Source organism: Aythya ferina (genome assembly GCF_964211825.1).
Source record: "Aythya ferina genome assembly, chromosome: 1".
In the NCBI taxonomy this organism is placed as follows: domain Eukaryota; kingdom Metazoa; phylum Chordata; class Aves; order Anseriformes; family Anatidae; genus Aythya; species Aythya ferina.
In genome coordinates, this window is record NC_140296.1 from 21,423,219 (window position 1) to 21,444,806 (window position 21,588).

At 39.8% G+C, this 21,588-nt stretch overlaps 1 protein-coding gene across 3 annotated transcripts in view; it reads left to right on the forward strand.

Moving 5' to 3' along the window:
* Window positions 1-21,588, forward strand: part of WASF3 (WASP family member 3) — a 64,959-nt gene that overhangs the window by 16,878 nt on the left and 26,493 nt on the right. For all 3 annotated transcript variants that reach the window (XM_084539237.1, XM_084539239.1, XM_084539238.1), the window contains exon 3: window positions 2,816-2,908. The gene's annotated coding sequence lies outside the window, so the exon portion shown is untranslated. The remainder of the gene's footprint in view (window positions 1-2,815; window positions 2,909-21,588) is intronic.

Sequence of the window (21,588 nt, forward strand, 5' to 3'; positions counted from 1 at the left end):
TAGAAGGCAGTCGTATTTGTGGATTCTCTTTGGACTTGGCTTTGTTTGCAGCAGAGGATCGGTGCTGACCGCTAAGGAAGAGCGCTGTCTTGAGCAAGCTCTCGTCACTGAGGTGCCAAGGAGGTGAGATCTGGGGACTGCTCAGTGCTAGGATGCTCCTGACCCGCTCAGGATGTCTGACAAACCAGTGCTGATACTGGCTGTCCTCTGTAGGTGGTGCAGTCTCTGAAAATCAAGTGTTTAAAGGCAGATAAATTCCACCAGATGTTTAAGATTTTGTTAGCTTCTTGTTCAGACAGATCTCCTCTGTCAAGTATGGTCAGGCAGTGAAGATTTTTTCACCATAATTCAGTTATTGACAAGGGATGAAAGAGACACTAGTTATTCCAGAACAGGCTGAATGTTTTAGTTTTGTTGCCTGCTTTAAAGACAAGCTTCAAGAGCCTAAACTCATTTGGAAGGAATTTGTCACAGCATCCAGTGCTCCCACTGCCACCAAGGCATTTCTCAGAAAGATACAGAGAACAAAGTTGTCCGTGGAGAGCTCAGAGGGCAGATCACTCTCTGCAGTCCAAGGACAGCGTATTTCTCAACTGAGTGCATCTCTGGATGGCTTCGGAGGTTTGGAGTTCAGACTAAACAACAGCAGGTGAATCATAAGTTGAAGACCACTCGGCAGACACTGCTGTGTCTTCCTTTGTGTTGCACCTCTGATATGCCTGAGTTTGAGACTGGGATCTTTAGACCTAGTCTAAACATACGACACTTTCTAGTTATCTTTATCAATCTCAAGCAAACCGCTGAGGATGGACCACCAGGAAACCCCCTGGTTTGAAGTAATGACTTTCAATAGCTCTTTTGCAGGAAAGAAAACAAAAGCAAACAAAAAATCCCACAGTGGAAGTACTTCAGACCAAATGGGACCTACTCACTCATTGATGTATGGTTCTGCTCTTCAAAGGCCCCAGAAACTCTCTGGGTCTTCCAAATGACTGCTGTAGAGGTTCAGTAGTTCGTAGGATTTTAGTTGCATGCTTTAAGATGGAATGCATGCAGGAAGCTACCAAGGCAAATCAGTACTGAAGATCTTAAATGCTTCCGTGGTGTGATAGGAAAGCAGCTGCTGTTTGAATTTAAACTCGAGCTTTGGATGTCTGTATATGAAACCATGTTTTAAAAACCTTCCCCCCCATCCTACAAAGCAGACTTGAACATAAAATCCTCGTTTTACCATTTTGATGATGACCCACTCTTTGGATACTTTTAATCCTCAATCTGTATAAAAGTTATGTCTTGCATTAAATCCTTTTTTTTTTCCATGGATTTCAGAGGTAATCCCCTGTATGGCATATAGCTCGTTCTTTAAAGTGCTTACATACTAGGAGTCCTGTTTAAAAAGTTTTAAAGCATTGGTTTTAAACAATATTCAGCTATCTACACATTTGTAATCAAAACTCAGCGTGTCGCACATTCTGTACCTCTAAAGTCTTACCCTGTTGAAATTATTCAGTACTTTCTGTAATTTAGTTAGTGACAGTAAATCAAATGGGACACATTGGCAGGGGAGTCACTGATATACTACATAATAAGCATGTTTTTTTTTTTTTTTTTTAATGCTTTTGTTGGGGTTTCTTTCTTCTTGAAGATTTTATGGAAAAGAAATAATCCATTCATAAGGGAGTGTGTACATTCAGTTGTGCCAGTAGATGGACATTGCTGGGCTGTAAGGGTGTACTGAGATGTCTTTATCTCACATTGCGTGCACCTGCAATATATTTGTAGTCATAGTTGTGTCTTAAATATAGAAGACAATGAGAAAGTCTTGTTCTTATAAAGTCTTCTCTTATTCCCCTCCTGTGTTCTCTGCCTTGTTCTGCGTTTTTAGTTTAATATTTTACCTTTTTAATAAATAAAAATCAGAAAAGTGCCCATTGAGCAAACAAAACTTACTGACATTGGCCATGTCTTGATTTAACTGTGCAAAGATTTATACCTACCCCTGAAATATATATATGTAAGGATAGTTAACCTCACTTCCCCATGAAAAATGAACAAAATTCCCATCATCACTGTTGATGTGGTGATTCTTGGCATCCTCCCCATGGGAGCTTCATGAGGACCAAAATCTTGGCCACCTGGCAGATGTTTGTAGCAAGTTAACAAGGGGGCAACGTTGTCTGGAATAGGTGTCCACTGCACCACCACTTTCTGGAACTGAAGTGGGGGCACCATTGTGTTAAAGCTCTGATATTTTGAGGATGAAGGAAGCTTAGGGAGGGTGGTGAATTATTCTCTTGGAGCTGGGGTCTGCAATACTTCCATGGAAACAATGCTTAATTTTTGTAACAGGGTCTCATTATGTTTTTAGGTGGTTTGTTTTAGTGAGCATGTGTTTAGTAATATTTAATCTAGGGTGAAGTATCTCAGTGGGACTTAAGCCTGGTGTTTTTATTATGCTTGACTGTAGGCCATTATCTTCCATTCTCCTATGCCCGTAGTCTTTAAATGGGCACATCATGTTTTCTCTGTAGATACTTCCAGTTAAAAACAGAGGCATTGATTATAAACTAACACAAGCAATCTTTTGACCTTTAGAAAATATAATTAGGCTCTAGCATGGTGTTAGTGCTTAGCTCAAAATAGTTAAAAGCATGTGTAGAAACTCATGCATGGTTTTTAATATTTTAATGGATTAATGATCCTGTGTGTATGTTTTTTTGTTTTTTTTTTTTTTTTAATGCATATCTTTAGATTGTCATTCTGATATTGAAAAACGAAGTTAAAATTACTTTGATTTTGTCTTTCTCTTTTGCAGATAAAGCCACCTGAGTGCGCTACCAAGGTGCAGAACAGCTGTCTTTTCCAACGTATAAACAGAAAGGATATTCTCTACTTCCTTTTTTAAATGGTAAGTCGCTCAACTGAGCTCTTACTGAACATTGTCATGTACGAATCTGTTACACAAGCTTTGGAACTCTGATAAGTCCTTAAGCTGAAGACCAATGAGGAAGTCTGGAAACTGTCCAGAAGGTTTTGAATCAAGATTGGAAAGGAAGCTTATTTCTCTCATGTCGAAAATATGCTGTATTAGGCCGAGAAACAAACGTCAAACACTGCTAGCCCAGGAGACTGGTATAATCTAAATGCTAATCTTATTGTGTAAAAAACAGAAATACGTTTGTGTTTGTGGATATTAATGAAATATCAGATTTAAAATTTGCATCTGCTAATTACTTTTGCCCTATATATTCTGTTCTTTGCTGATGTGTCATCATAGGGATTTAACCCAAATCTGATGAAGCTATGTTTGAATGCTTGCCTCAAAAAGCATTAGCACATAATAAATTACTTAAATTTATTGATATTAAACTAGCTTTCTGTGGAAAAACCCTTCATCGCCCAACTATCTTGGCTGGGATGTACATATCCCACAGACTTCTAGATGGGGAGTACCTTTTGTGTTGGTGAGAGAGTATGGAAACAGCTGTGGAGCACTCTCTTCATTGTGTGATGCAAGATGATGCATGCTGATTGGCAGAAGTCCTACGTTTAGCACCAAAGTTCAGGCAATTTTTTTTAGCATAAGTAAAGCTGATTTTTTTTCTTTTAAGGGACTGCAGCTCTGACCACTTCTGCAGTGGGAGGTAGAGAAACCTTTTAAGCAGGGGGATGATGTGGAAGGCAGGTTTAGTGCCCTTCTGCAGGGAAGGGGAGGTTAAAGATAGTATTAACTACTTGTAGGAGAGAATGCTTTCCTCGAGTCCTGCGCCAATTTGTGTGAGCACAGGTCTTCCCTGTAGTTAGTCCTTACACATGGGCACTCCAGTAGCTGTCTTTAAGGCCCCTGGTCTCTCCAGGATCTGGCCCCCAGACTCTCTAGTAGCTGATTTTACAGACTTCTACTGTGTATGGAATTAAAGATGACTGTCACATTAACTTTCAATATTTAGGATTTTTTTTTTTACTACTATAACCTTAAATTGTAACAAAATTCACTTCAGATGTATTTCATCCTTTGCTTGTTTTTATCATGGGAGATTAGAGATGGTTGTTACAGGAATAAGAACCTAGTTTTAGGATTTTTTTTTTTTTCCTATGTAAGTCATGTTTATTCATAAAACTTTATGAATTATTTTGAGATTTGCTGTTCATACTCAGTGTAGTATTACAAAATATCTTGTGCAGGTTAAGCGTGATTTTCATGTGGAGTTTAAATGAAATGTATCCAGAGTTCAATAGTCTGGTGTTTAATATAGCTGAAGGGTATTTAAAGACAATGCTGAACACACTTGAAAATAATCAGCCTTTTAACAACAAATAAATGTTTTTTAGCAATTAAACATCACTTTGAAGGAGATAGTTTAAACAGAAAGGAACAGAAGAATACTAAAAGCTAATTATAGTAAACATAAATTCTAATTCTTTGAACACTGATTGTTCATGCACCACAAATGTTCTTATAGAACATACATTTGGCAACTCCTCCTGGTCAATAAATGACAGGCCTGTAGTCAAATTAATGACTGATTTCTAAACAAATGTGGTTATTTTCAGCTTCCAGGGATTTCCCTTTTAATTCATAATTTTTAAAGCGTCTTAATTGGCCTATTTTGCATATATAGTAAGGTGTTTTCATTTTAAATCAAGTCATTCTTATTGTCAATTGGATTGCAATTGTGCCTTGTCTCTTCTTGCTTCTCTGGATTTTCTAGTGTGCTTAGGTAATACAAACACCCCCAACAGTTGTCAAATTATTCAAAATGAAATACAACTGTTAAATGTTTGAAAAAGGTACCGATTCCTTAACATGCCATCCTATGTAAGTACTGCACACTTTTTTTAAACTTCCATTGTAATCCTACAATGCTACACTACAAAAGGGAGCCGCTTAAAGAGCATGTAGCCAGGAAGGAAATATAAAATGTAGGGCTTGGAAAAAGGATTGTGGTGCTTACCAGCCCCAAATGTCAGTTCAGTAGACCAGCTGAAGAACTCCTTTGTCATTGCATACAAGTAATTCTAAGAAATAAGTGTTTATAGTTAGTATGGCAAATACAAATGTTTTGTATTTAATTAAATTTTATGAAGCCAGATGTTAAAATTTTGCATATATTGCCATGTGGATAAGACTGTTCCAGTCTTTAGAAATGCTTTTATTGTGAGGGCACATTAGATTTTTTGCCAAGGTTAAACCAAATTTATTTGCGAAGACTTCTGCCTCTACTCGTGGACTTCTCAATCACATGACCTGTGTTCTTCATGGCTGGCAAATTATAGAATGATTTAGTAACTTGTGTTCTTGATTTAAAACAAGCTATTAAGCAAAGCTACCTCCAGATTTTCAGAAGACTACAGTTAGCATACTCCCAGAAGGATGAAGCTTTTCAGCACAGTAGAGAATGAGTGTGAGGTAGGTTGTGTAGAGGAGAGAAATAGGCTTCTGGGAAGTAGGAGGGTTTTGGGCAAGGGCAACTCAGCCAGCAAAAAGCTGAAGGCCTCTAATAATGTAGCAGTGTATGGAGGGAGAGGTAGGACCATGTTTCCCAGATGGTGTCCTGTGGAGCAGGGAGGGGGAAAAAAAAGCTGTTTGAGAGAGGATCACGTATCCCAGAATCCTTGTATTCCAAGTGGTAAAGCCAAAATGAGGTGGAACTCTTTTTGGGTAGAAATGACCTAAAACATTAGAGAAGTCTGATCACAGATTCTATCTTAATTGAGAGGTGCATGCGTTGTCTGTGAGCTTTGCTGCTGATCTTGATTTTAAGAGACTCAGTAGTTGGGCTTAACTGTCGTCAAAATTGGGTTAGAGTTCTATTCAGTGCTCGCTTACTTGCTTTAGGCTTGACTGATGCTTGGAGTTGAGGAGCTTTATATTTTTAAACTGCAGCCTGTCAAAATGGATTTGATGGTAGTACACGAGGAATAATTTGCTAAAGCTGGCATCTGCGCAGTGAGTAAGCCCATACTTCTCAAGATAGTGGTTTGAACACATTCTGCGTTATGACTGTATGTGGGCAGTTCAACGCCACTTCAGTAGGGCAAATAAATGCAGTCACAGACCTCGTCTTTGAACTTTCTGTGTGATTGGCATCATCGTAATTTCCCTTATGAATTATACAGCCAGTGTTTAGGAATCTGCTTGAAGATGAGGTTTAAATCTTGGTTGTCTGTGCAGTGATTAACTAAATCAGTTTCTAAATTTAACTGATGCAGTTAAATTGCTTCTTCAACTGCGTGTAGATTAGTCTCTAGTGGCTCTTTTTTTTTTAACATACATGCAGCTTGTAGTTTCTGTAGATTGCATTGACTATTTAAAGAGCAGTTGAATAGCAATGTGAGTATTGATTGGTGCATTATGTAACTTGGTGGTGGGGGTGTGGAGGGTCCATGTGATCTTAAATGACTTAAATGACACTTTCTGAATCAAAAGGGTGTCAAAGCCTTTGTGCCTAGCTAGCATTAACCTACCAGCCCACAAAAACTGTGGTCTGCAATGCAGTTGCACAAGTTCTGCTCGGTTTGGTGTTATTCTCAAGCAGCCTTAGGCTGGCTGCTGGCAATCATGACTCTGCCTCATGGTGCCTCATCAGAGAGGTGGCAAGAGGAGTACTCATCGTGCTCAGCAGCCAGCTGCTTAGGGCTATCATCAAGAAGTCCCCGCTTCTTGGATTGTGGGGTCTCACCGGCTTAGTGGGATTTATACTAATTGCATTTTCCAAGAGAATATCGTACTCACCAGGCTAACAGTAACAGCAGCACTGGGATGGAAACGTCTTCTTAGCTTTTGAGGCTGTGAGGTTGGGAATGCGTTGTTTGAAGGGAAGGAAGAGGACCTGACTCTGCTGTCTGATGAGGGGCGTCCTCGCATCTGACTTTTGCTCCTAGAACTGTTCACGTGTCCTTCTTTTAAATAATATGTTTGGATAAAAATGTAGCCCTGGAGGGGAAAAAGAAAGTCTGCGTAGAGGTTTGAAATATGGACAAGATGTTTTCAGATGAGAGCTTACGTTGGGGGAAGTGAGCAATGATGCATGATGATGTTGGGAACTGATGATGATTATCTCTGACCTGGTGTACAAAAAAAAGATTGTTGTGTTGCATCATCTTAAGGATTTTTTTTTGTTTTTAAAAGGCATGCATTTCACTAAAGGGAAAATATCAGAACAAGTCTTGTGACAAGATTTATGTAGTGACCAAAGGTCACACAGGAGGAGAGCCTTTGAGTATCTTTGAATCCACTGGAGACCCTTTGTCTAGGTCAGCTGAGAAAAAGAAAGCCGGGATGTATCGTATGTGTGGAGGTTAAACATTCCCAAACTGAGATGAAAACTGTATAAAGCTTAGGCAGTAACATTTATATGTTCAACTCTATCTTTTTTCATAAGGCTTGGATTGCCAGTCAAGTGCTAATGATTTTTTCAATGAAAAATTAATGTAGTATGAAATCTTAATGTATGTTTAAAAGGATTTAATTATTTTGTTTCACTGCTTGCAGTATTGAGTAATGAAGCCATACCTAATTTTCGGATGTTTTGAGATATGAAGGGTAGAACTAGTTAGGCACTACAATGAATGCATTTTTTTAAAAACTTTTTTTGTATGGGTGGATAGAGGCAATCTGTAGTGTAGCGCCCAAGCCTGAAATCTGTATCAGCTGATAAATATAAAACAATCAGAAACTTACTTCAGTGTTGCAATTTTAATGGAAACGATTAAGTATTTTAAGTGAGTAAAATGGAGTAATGAGCTGTTGGAAGGGAAAAAAATTGAAAGGACAAGCTTGTAGTAAGCTGTAGAGTTCTACATCTTGCTTTCTGTTACTTCAGGGTGTGGTTGTTAAAGTAAAACAATGTCACAGACATTACAACTGCAGAATTTAATTTTTGTTGTTTCACTTCAGTGTGTTTGGGTTCAAAATGTACTTACTGGTGTTAAGAGTGGACATTGGTTGTAGGAGACCTCTTTTCTTCAAAACATTTTCGTGATAGATGAATATTAAAAATGTTTTGTCCAATATGCAAAATATGTTGAAGCAACTCATGGCAGCTTTAGGACTAAACATTGTGGTGTGGGAGTGGGGAAAAGTAATCAAAACTTTCTTGGAAACAGCCATTTAAGAGTAATTTCCATCTGCTTTTCACAAGAGCCTGCAGTGATTGTCGGGAATCTAGATGGTTGCTATTTCCTCTTTAACTTCAGGAATAAAATTAAAGCATGTTTTATCCATGCTTGTTGCAGTCATCTGCCTTTTCTTGTGAATAAAACAAGCTTGGAAAACTTTTTTACTGTGCAGCTTGTTAGGTTTTTACAGAACTACCCTTAAACTGTGTTCATCTGATCGCAGCTACACAGCATTTTCATGTAGCTGCCTCAGCTATGCGTTAGAATGGTTTAAAAAAAATCCGTGTTAATGTTTATACTTTAAACAAACAATTTAACATTGCTCGTAGGAAGCATTAGTTCATACCTCTCCTGTTAGATCCCAGTGGCTCCAGCTCCTGTTGGACCAGATGGCAACTGCTGAAGGAGCAGTGAGATGTGGCACTGCCAAAAGCACGGAGCACAGAGCAGAGGCCAAGCTAGTAAACTCTGCTAGGTAGAGCCCAGGGGCTGTGGGGTACATGAAGGGCACAGCAGCCTTCCTTGCTGTGTTGGAAGCTGGAGTGGAGAGTATACAAAAGGCAGAGGTCCTAGAAGTGAAGGAGAAGAGAGGCCTGTCAGTAGGGTTCCTGTTGAGGAGGAAAAAGTTGGGCTAGTGCCCTAAAATGTGGGCAAGGCGCCTTATTAGCCAGTAGTGCAAAAGTGATTGGCTTTTCGTCAGGTGTTTGCTGAATTTTGATAGATGGAAGTTCTCTCAAAGTATGAAATATGAATGATGTAATCAGTTTAACTTTATATACTATCTTAAGATAATTCATAGAATCATAGAATCATAGAATATCCTGTGGTGGAAGGGACCCTTAAGGATCATCAAGTCCAACTCTCGACACCGCACAGGTCTACCCAAAAGTTCAGACCATGTGCCTAAGTTCACAGTCCAATCTCTTCTTAAATTCAGACAGGCTCGGTGCAGTGACCACTTCCCTGGGGAGCCTGTTCCAGTGTGCAACCACCCTCTCTGTGAAGAACCCCCTCCTGACGTCCAGCCTAAATTTCCCCTGCCTCAGCTTAACCCCGTTCCCGCGGGTCCTGTCACTGGTGTTAATGGAGAAAAGGTCTCCTGCCTCTCGACACCCCCTTACGAGGAACTATAAAATTGATGACTAAGTAATGGGACACAAGTTATGTTAAGAAATGTTGTGTTTGCTGTAACTTGGAGGAATTGAGGCTTTCTAGACTGGTATTTCAAAACATATAGTGAGTGGGTTCCATTTATTTATTTATTTATTTATTTATTTATTTAGAATGGTTTATTGTTGATTCAACCCCACACATTTGAAAGTTTTTGTTTGTTTGATTGTTTGTTTTTAAAAAAAGGCCATCAGACTTTTCTCAAGATGTAATGCTGCCTTTCATCTGACTGGAGACATGCTGTTCCTGAAAAGAAGGCAGCAGTTTCTGCTGAGTTTCTACCCACCATTCTCTTTCAGGGTACTGTCTGTTTATTAGGGGGGAAAAAAACAACAAGAAAACGAATCTTTTAAATTAATTTGTTCTTAAATTTTTACAGATACATGCTTTTTTTTTTTTTTTTTTTTTTTTTCTTGCAAATAAACAGTTGAAACCAATATATACCACATTAACGTTTACCAAAAGCATCTTTCTATGAAAAAGATGGAAGTGATGCAGGTCTGAATTTCTCATTTGGCTAACAAAAGACATAGCATTTGTAATGCATGTAGGAGAAATGTCCCATCCAAATACAGTCCTTACAACATGACAGATGTCTCTGTTACTCTGAAGAATAAGTGTATACAAAATGCCTATTTTCATGTGTCTAAGATTTTATTGGCCTCAGAGTTTACTGAGACTCCTAGGTGATTTTGCTAAGTGTGACAGCACAGGGTGACAGAAAATTGCAACAACTCTGAGCTCTTTATTATAGTTCTGTTTTCCTACCAGTAAGGTGGACCACACTTGAATCCTCTTTCTATGACAATATGAAGAGTTACTTTCTTGTGGAAAGCAGTTACTAATCTCCCAGACCAATACATCTTGCAGGTCTAGTTACAATATTTTAAGTAATCCCATTCATTTAGCTTTCTATTCACCTGTGCAGCTAAATGTAACTGATCTTTTGAGTGTCTCCCTTCTGTTTCAGTATGAAATGAGGTTAACTTGATTCACTGTTGTTTTCCCCTTCATTCTGAAGCAGATTGAGTGCTCTCACTGTCACTTACGTGTCTCAGCCATAAGGACAGTAACTCCATAAACTGCTTTGACTTCTTTCCCCCGGATTATGTTTCTGCTCACATGTGACTGATTCCAGCCCTGAAAGCAGCTCAGCCAGGAGCAGCAGCTTCAGTGGGAGAAATGTTGAAATGGAATGGGAAGAGGAATCCGTTTAATTAAAGCAAGGAGTGGTTGGCTTACAGCTGTCTTAAAAAGCACAGCTGTAAGTGGAGTGGGTCCTAAGGCAATAGCTGGATTTTGCTTCTGAGAAGGAAACACAACTCATCTTGTGGTTAAAGCTGCAATGCTAAGGATTGGTGTGATCTAGGTCCAATTTACAATCCTTACACAGGCTTTGTGTGCTTCTGAGCATCATCAAATAGCTTTGTCTCCCAGCTGTGTAGCTGAGATGCTGTCTGCCTTTGTCAAATTTGGAGAGGAAATTTAATGTCTAGGTGTATGGATCATGTAGTAACACGGGTACCACGTAACCTTACTGTAACAGGCTTTCTGAAGCTGTTTTTTAGGCAGTCCATTTCTTTTTCTTTGCTGTGCTTTAGTTGGCCTTATTTCCACGGCTTTGGTGTGTGGCTTGCTGCTGGCAAGATGAGTGAGGTGAGGTCCTTCCCCCAATGTTTGGTGGCCGAATAAGTTGTAGGCAAAGAGAGGGTAGATAAAGCCATGAATTTTGCATAGCATGGAATGCCTTTATTCCTTTCTTTCCCGTGGAGCCTTTATTCACAAAAATTGGAGGGAGACATATTTCAAAGCTATTGTGTGGCAGGTTTTCAGCCTTCAGATGATGGGATTTTATCATTTCAACCAGTATTTTCCCTTCCTATTTACCTTGTCCCCAGAAAAGAAAAAACAAATGAAAGTTCTTTTTTGACCTTTATGTAGTGAATAGACTTCTAGGGTGCATTACTCTATCCCCTTAGTTTGGATCATGTTGGAGATCTGGGGACTCCAAATGTGTAACACTGCAAGTTGAATTTACATTTCAGAAAGAAGCTTTAATTATGACTCTAGTGAGAGAACATTGGGACAGCATTTTCCCCCTCTGCAGTCACTTGGGAGAGAAGAAGGGAGCAGAGACCCACCCTGTATGCTGTTTCAGAAAAAGAAGGAGGTGAGGAAAAGCAGTCATTGCATTGTTAGCAAGGTCAGATACCCATCTCTGGGAGAGGTGTACTCCTGAAGGAGCTTGCGAACTGCCACAAATCCAGGACAGGATCAAACAGTGAATATGGAGAGACACACACCCATTATTATCTGAGCTCAGAAGTCAGGGGTTGGAAACAACCACAGACTGTGAGCTTTTAGTCAAAAGGAAAGTTCTTTTAGTAAGTATAAACTTCTTAATCACACCTCTCAAATTTTAATAATTTTAGCACCATAGTCTGGTATTTGTTGATGCAGCTGTGGAGTGTATCAATTATTCTTGGTGAGTCTCAAACTGTAAGGTTCTCTCTAGGACATGAGAATCTAATGGGCCGTGGTACTTTGAGAGCTAGTTGGGAACAGTTAGAGGGCTGTCAGTCAGTACGATGCTTCCACATGCTCGGTGTTAGGCGCTGAAATTTCATAGACTCATAAAATCCGAAGTTCGCATCTTCAAAACTGTGAGGAGTGGGAGTGTGTGAGGGGTGGGAGGATGTGGGTGTGATAATGATAAACAAAGAAGATTGTACCCATGTATTTAAAATAAGTTCCACAAAATATATTTGAATGCACCCATTTGAAACCCAAAAATGACTTTAAAAAAATCTATTAGTGTTATTGGTCATCCCTATCCCCAGTAACTAACTGGAAAAAGTCACTTAAGCTTCTTCTAAGTGATAGGTTATATATGCCAAGACTTTTTTATTCCTTGAAGCTGGTTTCTGGGGCACTTCTACCCTACCAGCACCATGGAGATGTGTTGATCCACTGCCAGATTTCACGGAACACAGCTTTTCAGCCTTCCCAGCCTTGAAAAGGCATTCTTGCAGAAGGCTAACTGCTGTATTTGGTCTGAGACTCATGATGGTTTTATAGTAGCTTATTTGTCTCACAATGGGAGTTACTGTATGCGTAGTGAGGAAATCTCTTAAGTGCTGCAAATCAGATTTTGTAAGCCAGTATTGCTGTATTGAAACGCGTTACTTTTTCTATTTTCTAATGCCTGATGTTCATTTTAGGCTTTATTTAAAAATCAAACAAACAAAAAAACAACCAAACAGCAACAATAAAAAAAAAAGATTATAGATTGAATTATTAGGAAGCTAAAGCAGAGCAGAATGTTGACGTACATATTTTGGATGCTAGTAAAAGGGAAAATGTGTGACAAAAGAAGCAGAGACACCAAGGGGAAGTAATGTTTTATATCTGGGGAGATGCAGCTGCTTTTGATCTTTGTATATTAATGTGCTTCATGTAGTAGTTAAGTCGATGTATCACATAATTCAGGTTTTTTTGTGCTACACTGCAGATTTTTCTCTTAGTATACTGTTCCTGGTGGAAGATGTGAATTGGTATCTGTCCAGGTAACTCAATTTTTGAAAAATGTCTTCAGTAGTGATGAGGCAGGAAAGGGGTATGATCCCTTCTGATCTCTGCTGGACCCTGCCTGTTATTTGATTATAATTCAGTTATAGATGTATATGGATTTTGTGTGGTTCTCATAACTGTGTGCTGTGCCATCTGTATGCATTATTATTTTAATTTATGAACTGGAAAATTACGAGTTGCTATTTTCTTGTTTCAAAGATGAATGGTTTTTGTGGTTAGCTCGAAGATGGTAACCATGTGGAAAGCACAGAAGAAGGTTACCTCAGAGAGGAATTGCATCGTGAGTGCTCGAGTTACCAAACTGTGGCAGATAACGAGTACGAGAGATGTGAAATGTACCCCTTCTCTGGGCAAACCTACTCAGAGCTCAGCCCTCCTTAGGCATGGAAGCAAAATAACCATGCAGAGCTGGAAAACACCCGGCTGCATTAATGCTGGAGCTTAGTTAAGACTGCTTCGTGTTTCATGGGTTGTGTGCTTGTTTTCCCCACTGTCTTTTGATGTACTTCTGACACTCATGGCATCTTTCTTGACTTACACACCAGACCTCGATCACCCAAGGCTTTGTGATGTGCTGCAGTCCATCTTCTGGTGACTGCCGTGCTGTGTGGGAACAGATGGCGTGCTTGGCTCGGGATGGAAATAGTTGGGAGTTTTTATGTTGCTTCACTTAGACTCAGCTGTTAATCACAGGATATAATCACATAACATTTTCCCCATTTTTCTCCCTTAAAATGAACCCAAAATAAACTTTTTTTTTTTCCCCACGTAGACTTATCAGAGATTTGGAAGGGGCACTTACGTAGGGAAAGAGGAATATTGGTAGTAGTGTCCTAATTGGGAGAATTAGGGAAATCCCAGAGTTCAGTGCTGGAAACCCTTGATGGGAGTGGGTGGGAAGCTCTGCCTTGAGGAATTTTAGGCTTGCTGGTTTATGTTATGTTAACATAAATCTTCATGGGTTGTCTTATGCTGCGGACATGCCAGGAAGTTCATGCTGCTGTCTCAAAGGCCTTGGCTGTTCAGGTGGGCCCTGCGGTTGCTTGACTGTGAGGATTTTTAGGCATTGTGATGTACGGTGGTGGCCTGAACACTGTTAGAGATGTTTCCCAGCGGGAAAGTCTGTCCTGCCTGGTGAGATCTGGGACAACGGGAGGCACACTAGGAGCTGAGGGGAAGATTAATGCTGAATTGTCAGGGTACAAAATGGGTTTTCTTTCCAGTTTGACCTATGTTATTGCACTCTTCCATCATCCCAGAGTGTCATGTGTATAATAAACATGCATCTGTGTACATATACGTACATATGTCAAAAATATATGTGCACACTGTATATATACAACAAATAAATGTGTATGTATACATACATGTTAGATTTTTGGTCTTTTTTGAGAAATAGCTATGAGAACTTAGCACTTGCCCGTGATATTTTAGAATAACTGCAGAGGGAAAAGTTTGAGAACAACATACTTTTTTTTTCTGAAAAATGCTGTTCTGAAAGGGTTCCAATGGTAAATAAATATTGGATTATAAAGGAAATAGGGAACACTGTATTACTGTAAAATGGGTGTTATTGGACATGAGTGGATCCTTCATCACTTTTGTACTTTCCCCTGCAATTTAGGGTTAATTGGAGTGCTGAGAAGCAAATTACTGAATTTGCTTCTGGTTTAGCTTAAGGTGATTTGAGGATTTGGACTCCATGTTCTCACTGCGGGCTGGATCCCGAAGGTCTTAATGTTATGCCTTTGTCACATGGGCTGTGACCCAGACAGGTATTTCAAGCACTTCAAATCCAGTAAGGCTCTGTTAAATGGGATCAGGGTAAGTCAGCAAGGCCTATCTGCAATTTACATTTTCTTTAATCAAGGAATTAGCTTCTGATAACAGTTAGTGGTTGTGAAGGAGGAAGGTTGGTACAAGTGTGTTCTAAACAGGCTCCAGGAGCGATTTCTGCATTATTGTAGTTTAATTGTGAAGAAAAGGCATGTTTAGCAGTGCAGTTTGTTAGTATTCTCTTAGAGAAGTTGTTCCAGCATCCAACTGCCTAAAGTAGCCTGCAATACCTTACAGTAATGATGCTGATGTCCTCATATTACCAAACTATTAAATTTTTGTAATACGCAAAAAAGGTGACTTCCCATAATTCAAAATAAACTGTTAGAAGACTATGTATTGAAATGCTTGCCTGAACTCTGGTTTGGTTGCCTAAGATATAAAAGATACAAGATATAATTGGTTGCCTGAGATATAAATGGTCATTATTCGGGAGACCTTATTGAAAGAATTGCAGTTAGTTACAGAATTGCAATTACTATAAACTCCTGGTAGTTTATAGTAAATTGGAAAGTGGTAAGCTGCTCTGCCTTTTTTTTTTTTTTTAATCATCAGATGGATGAAGAGGGAATCTGTGTTTTTAATGATGCTTTTGGTCTGAAGTCCTGTCAGATCCTGAAATGAGCAGGTGGTGAACAAGACAAACCTCCTTTAGGTGGGAAGGAAATGTCCTGGTATGCTTGACCGTTAGCTGAATAGCATTATTTGTGAAATAATGATTTTCTTCTTGTTGGCGTTAGATTTTACTGCCCTGTAAAGAGAAGAGTAAAAGAAGCAGTGAAGAGAAGAGAAAAGAGTAGCAGTATATACTAGAAAAATTAACAGGTACCATGTAGGTAGGAATCAGTAGTGTTTTAAGTGTATTGCAGAGTGTTTGAGCCATGATTTCCTTTAAGGCTAGATTTATCTTAGCTATTTCACGGGAGTGCTGCTGCTGGGTGGTGTGACACGTGGATACTTTTCCGGATACCTGGGCTGCCGAGTTTCCCCATGGTGAGGGTGAACTCTGTGACTTTATCTACACAATTAACTCTGTACTCAAACTTGATGAGATCCGTAGAGATGACATCTGGAAAGAATTTTGACCTGGTATTGGATGTCGGTTCCTGACCTAATTAGCTTGGCTGTATAACTAGCTCTCCACTGCTTTGTGATTGTGCTACTTCTGACCTCATAAAACTCTTACTCCTCACTGCATGTCATAAAGATGAAAAGAAAATTAGATTTTACAAGATGCCGTTTTTCCAATCAGTGCTCTTTCAGTACTTGCACATTTTCATATGTGTAATCACTGGGTTTTCAAAGTAGCAAGAGCTGAATAAATCTACCCGACGTATGGTTTGCATATGCTGAGATGATACAGAAGCTGGGGGGGAGGGAGGAGATTTTCAATCCAAGTCTTTGTTGTGCCCTAGGACAAAGTGTTTTTGCTTTCTTAACTCAGCGCTGAGTTCCTTCTCCTTGTTCTGGCTGAGTGCTTCTTTTCAAGAGATGGTATGTTTAAAGGCTTGTTTGAGAGGCACACTCTAGTGCATGCAATGAAGTATCTTTGTGTTTAGTTCTTTCACCTCTGCTTAAAAAATGAAGAGCTGCCACTATTTCTGAAAACGCACAAGGAAAATATTTTTGAGTTGCTGTACAAAACTATTGAATAAAATTTAAACAAGCTTCAACAAATGCACGCTGTGTATATTTTCAGTAAAGTCAAACAGAAATAAAGAAAAACAAATGGTGACTCAGTTCAGTTCTGTTTGTTTGAATAGGAGAAGGGATGATAAATTCTTGGAGTATGATACAGATTTCAAGAAAGGTCATATGAAAGAAAAATGTTTTCAGTGCAGCCTAAGTACTTGCTTTATTGAAACAAGTCCATTTTTAAGATAGCAAAACCCAAGCAAATGCTCTTGTGTGACTTGAAAAGCCATTTTTTCTTCTGCCCACTTGTAATATTTACACTGTAGTTGGTGTTAGTGTAGTAGTATTAAGTTGGAAGAGTAAAATTGATGGAGGCAGTAAGGTTTTCTTCTTTTTTTTTTTTTTTTTTTTTTTTTATGTGTAAAGGAAGCTGAACAGATGTGCAGAACAGTATGGGATATTCCTTCTTCCCCAGCCCACCATCCCTCTCACCCCGAGCCATCTGGAGAGGACTGTGCAGGATGAGCAGCCATCACCCTAAGCACACCACCACCGTGTCAGCATCTTTTGTTGGTGCTTTACACTGGTCACCGTGTATTCAGGGGAGAGCAACAATGTGAGTTGTTGTTAATTATCCACCCGGATATGGAAAGAAGATGAGAAATTTTTGTTTAGACTGAACAATGAAATACACTTCATGGTGGTCAGTCTGGATTTGCACTCATGCAGGCACAATTCAACCTTTTTTTTTTCCACTGTTCACTGTGCTACAGTGTTGCAGCAGGCCACCTTTTACCCTTAAACACAGTGACCAGTTAAAACAGATTTAAATTTACCCATCATTAGCATTCAGTAAAACTTTTTTGTATGTTTTTCCAGTGCTTTATTCCATGCTTTTAGTATCCTGTTCTATTTTTTAACTATTTTCCAGCAACAAGTATACCAGTGGTGGATGCCTCCCAGTTTACTTTGATTTCTTTAGTATCCTGTAGCCTTACTTAGTTTGAGAGAAAGCTTGATCAGTGTTTTGGCTTAATGAAACAGATTTTGGTTAGAGAAGGGACAGCTTAGGATCTTAGAAATGAGAGACTGGTCATGTGTGAAGGTGTCCTGGATCATCTGTTTCCTTATACAGGATGAGTAGAAAGGAGTAGATGCAACTTGTACAGGCAGAGTGATTGAATTCAGTACAGTGAGCACTTGTATTGTGTGATCTGTGAACCTTTACTGAATTTCAGGGGTGCAAATCTTTTCCTAAAGAGATATCTCAGTAAAAAGGAAGGTAACAAGGAAGACTGAATTATGTTAATGGATGAGAAATCTTACTTAAAAATATAAGAATTTCAGTGGGACGTTGTTGTTTCTTCCATTGTTTCATGTTTCTTTTTATGGAAAATATTTTAAAGAATGTCAATCTGACATTTGTTTCAAGAAGGCTACTCAAAAATGAAATGTTTAAAGCCTGAAACTACTCCTAATGTAGTACAACAAACTACTTTAAGTGAGAAGGTGAATCAGAAGTTGACTACCAAACAAATATCTCAGGTGGCTTTCGGAGGAAAGATAAAGATAGGGGTTGGGGGAAGGATAAAACTGTCTGGGGAATATTGTAAAATCCGTTGATTTGGATGATGAGAAAACTTTAGTACAGGAAAAAATGATATTCCACGGATAATGCTCTAGTTAGACCTAAAAAGAAAAATAGTGCTGTTCTCCAGAAATGAAGATAAAAGCAGTAACCTCGCTTACACTGCTGATTGTCTGTATGCTTGCTTCATTAGCAGAGCATGAAGTATCTTTTATTTCTTCCTCTTACAATGGCAAAGCCACTTAATTGTATCAGATGAATGTGATCCTTTATTTTGGAGCAAAAGATGAAACATCACCATAATTTGTCTGTACTTCGTATTGTCACAATTTTTATCTCCTTGGAAACTGCTGGGGAAAAATGATTTGGAGAAAAGTTAGTGTTAGGGTTGTGTCTCCGAAATGATTTATTTCTGTTGGGAAGGAAGAATGTAAAGCAGTAATGTCCCTCGGTCTTGTTCCTTGTGGCATGCTTCGTAGGTGGTGGACCGTAGACACAATCACGAAATCATGGAATATCCTGAGCTGGAAGGATATGATGATCCCACAAGGATCATCGAGTCCAACTCCTGTCTTCACAGAGGACCACCCAAAAGTCAAACCATGTGGCTGAGAGCGCTGTCCAAACATTCTTTGACCTCTGGCAGGCTTGGTGCAATGACCACCTCCCTCGGGAGCCTGTCCCAGTGCCTGAGCACCCTCTGGGTGCAGACCCTTTCCCTAACCCCCAGCCTGACCCTCCCCTGTCCCAGCTCCATGCCGTTCCCTCGGGTCCTGTCGCTGTCCCCAGAGAGCAGAGCTCAGCGCCTGCCCCTCCGCTCCCCTCCTGAGGGAGCTGCAGGCCGCCATGAGGCCTTCCCTCAGCCTGCTCTGCTCGGGGCTGAGCAAACCAAGTACTTAAGTGGAAGTTGTTTGAGATCTTTGATGCTATTACATCTTGGGAGATAAATATCTTCTTGAACTGCAATCAACAGGTAATGCGAAGATGGGGTCTTAGAAAACTAAGAAAAGAAAAAATCACTGTCACACTTGAGAGAATATATGGCAGATTTCTAACTTGTTTTCAAAGTTGTTTTTAATAGTTTAAAACAACTTTTATGTTATAATCCTTAATTTAATGGAAAAAATAACTATTCAATTTCAGGTTAACCCATTCTCACAACTTTTCCTCTACATTAATGAATGTTGTCTTGTGTATGTTTGTTTAGAGTTAATGTTAGTGTAAAATCCAGGTAATTGCAAACTGAAATGTTCAGTGCTGTGGAGATCTATTTACATTTTTTTTTTCCCACTCCCAATGCTTTAATTAGAAGAAACTTCTGAATTAGTGTGTTTACCTTTTAATGACTGAGTAAACTTTGTGTTGCTGGCCCATGGTGGTAGCACAGGTAACTACTGACTCAACAATTTTGTTACGCTTTCCATAGGATTTTTGGGTATGCAGAGGGTTGCCTAGAGAAACACAGGCCCATAAAATAGGTTGTAAGTAAACAAAACCAAACTCTCTCCTTCTCTGTCCTTTCTCTTGTCGTTACTTAATATCTTTTTCCTTCATAATATCACTGAACCATACGATATGCTCTGAAGAGCTCAGTGCAGACAAAACCCCAGCCAAATTAAAAAAAAAAAAAAAAAATCAACAAAACAACACCCTCTAAGTTTATAAAACTTCAGAAATAGTTTACTGCAACAACTATTACAGTAAGAGCTCTGTTAGCATGGAGAAGGAGAGCAAAAACAGCGCTCTGGGTTCATTCATCTTCCTGCTTTCCCCCCTTCTCTCATTTAACATATGCAAAGCATCAAGAGTTATAAACATGACTAGGAAAACGGACAGTACTACCAAATTGGGTGCAATGCACAGATGGAAATGTAGGGTTCTCGGTTGGGTGTCAGGACATTGGGTATTGTAACACGTAGCTGCCTGCAGACATCTGAAAAGTGACAGCACCCTACGCATAGAGGCAATGGGATTTAAGGAGGAGGCAGTGTGATTAGATTGTGGGGCTAGAGGCAGGGAAAGCTCTGGCATTTCTGTCTTGAGAGGTGGAATTCATTCAGTTTTCCATTCAGCCACCTAAATTCAGGTGGCTGCATAGCAGAGTATATGCATGAGGAATGCGGGCTCTCCTTACTGTGCTTGTAGCTACCCATCAGTAGATGCAGTAATGTGGCTCTCTGAGCTTCTGAACTCTCATGAGAGACACAGGCACGGAGCTGCTGTGTGTGTAATACAAACGTAGGTGTTTAATTTTGAATGGGATCCCATCCACTCCATCGCTTCCAATGAGCTGCATAATCAGCCATCTCTTTCTTTGCCACAGAAAGTGAATTGTGGTAGTTTCTCCTTTTTTTATAGAGGGCTGTGAGATTCATCAGTGAAAAGCTCTAATGCTTCCTGACAATAATAGAATGTATTCAGAGAAAAATTGGGATGAATATACGGGAAGCTCTTTTGTGGCAAATAGGTTCAGCTTTGTTGTATTCTGCTGGAGAGTAGAAGAAGTAATCTCCTCTCAAGAGCTTTAAAAAAAGGAATCGAACAATGTCTTTGAGGAAAATGAAATAAGGGGACATTCACATGGAGAGGGACTGTATAATAAATTGGTGTTCATTTCACAGAGTTAGTGATTATATAAAGAACTTTAATATTGTAAGAATCATGAAACCCAGTCGCCTACTTCAGATGTTGGTGGGATGTTTTTAGTGTAAATGGCAGTGCCTGTGGGGGACGTGGAAGGGCAAAGGCAGGTTGTTGGAGCAGCTGTTGGCTTGAGTTTTTGCCAGGTCAAATACTTGAAAAACCCAGCCTGCCTCTTATAATAGCGCTGCTCTGCTGTTGTTTAGAAAGATTGCACGTTGTGTTTGTCTTGTTTCATCTTTGTTACTGTACATCTGCTTCCGACTCGATTTTCTAAATCTGCCTCGCCAAGGCAGCGTCAAGCTCCTTGCGCGCAGTTTAACAGCTGCTGGCCGCAGGGAGTCGGTCTGAGGTGACCTGGGGCGATGCTTCGGAGGAGCAGGAAAAGCACAGGAAGAAAAGCACCGATTCCTCAGTTATTGTGCGTGGAAATTGAGTTAACTGTGCTCTTCTTGATGTCTGTAGGGTTTGGAGAGTGGCGTCTGTTTGTGCTCGAGTCGGAGTTGGGTCCAGAGAGATGTCTCTGGTCTGCATCCAACACACCAGCACACAGAAAGCATCTGTGGATGTAGGGAGATGTTAAGTGATGCCCACCCCTCTTTTTCTTCCTCCCCTGTATCACTGCTAGTGATAAGCTGAGGCTGAAGAGCGTCCTGAAAAGCATAGAGAAGAACGTGGAACTTAGTGAGCCACCGTTACCATCGCCATATTCACTGCATGCCACAAACCCGGGGAGGCTGCTTTTAATTCCCTGAGATTTCCTTGGAAAATAAAGCATCTTAGCCTGCCTAATGACTCCTAATGCTTAAATTGGGAGAGAATAATCTTGCTGATGTTTGTTTTGGATACAGAGACTTAATTTAGTTACCTGTACCAGGAGTTACAGGCAAGCTTTATTCTAGGACAGAATCCACTGTAGATTATACATCTAAAGCAAATGTCTGATCTCTGAAAGTCCATTCAACCTCTCTGCAGGTGGTTGTTGTTTGGGGATGGTTCTGCAGAAC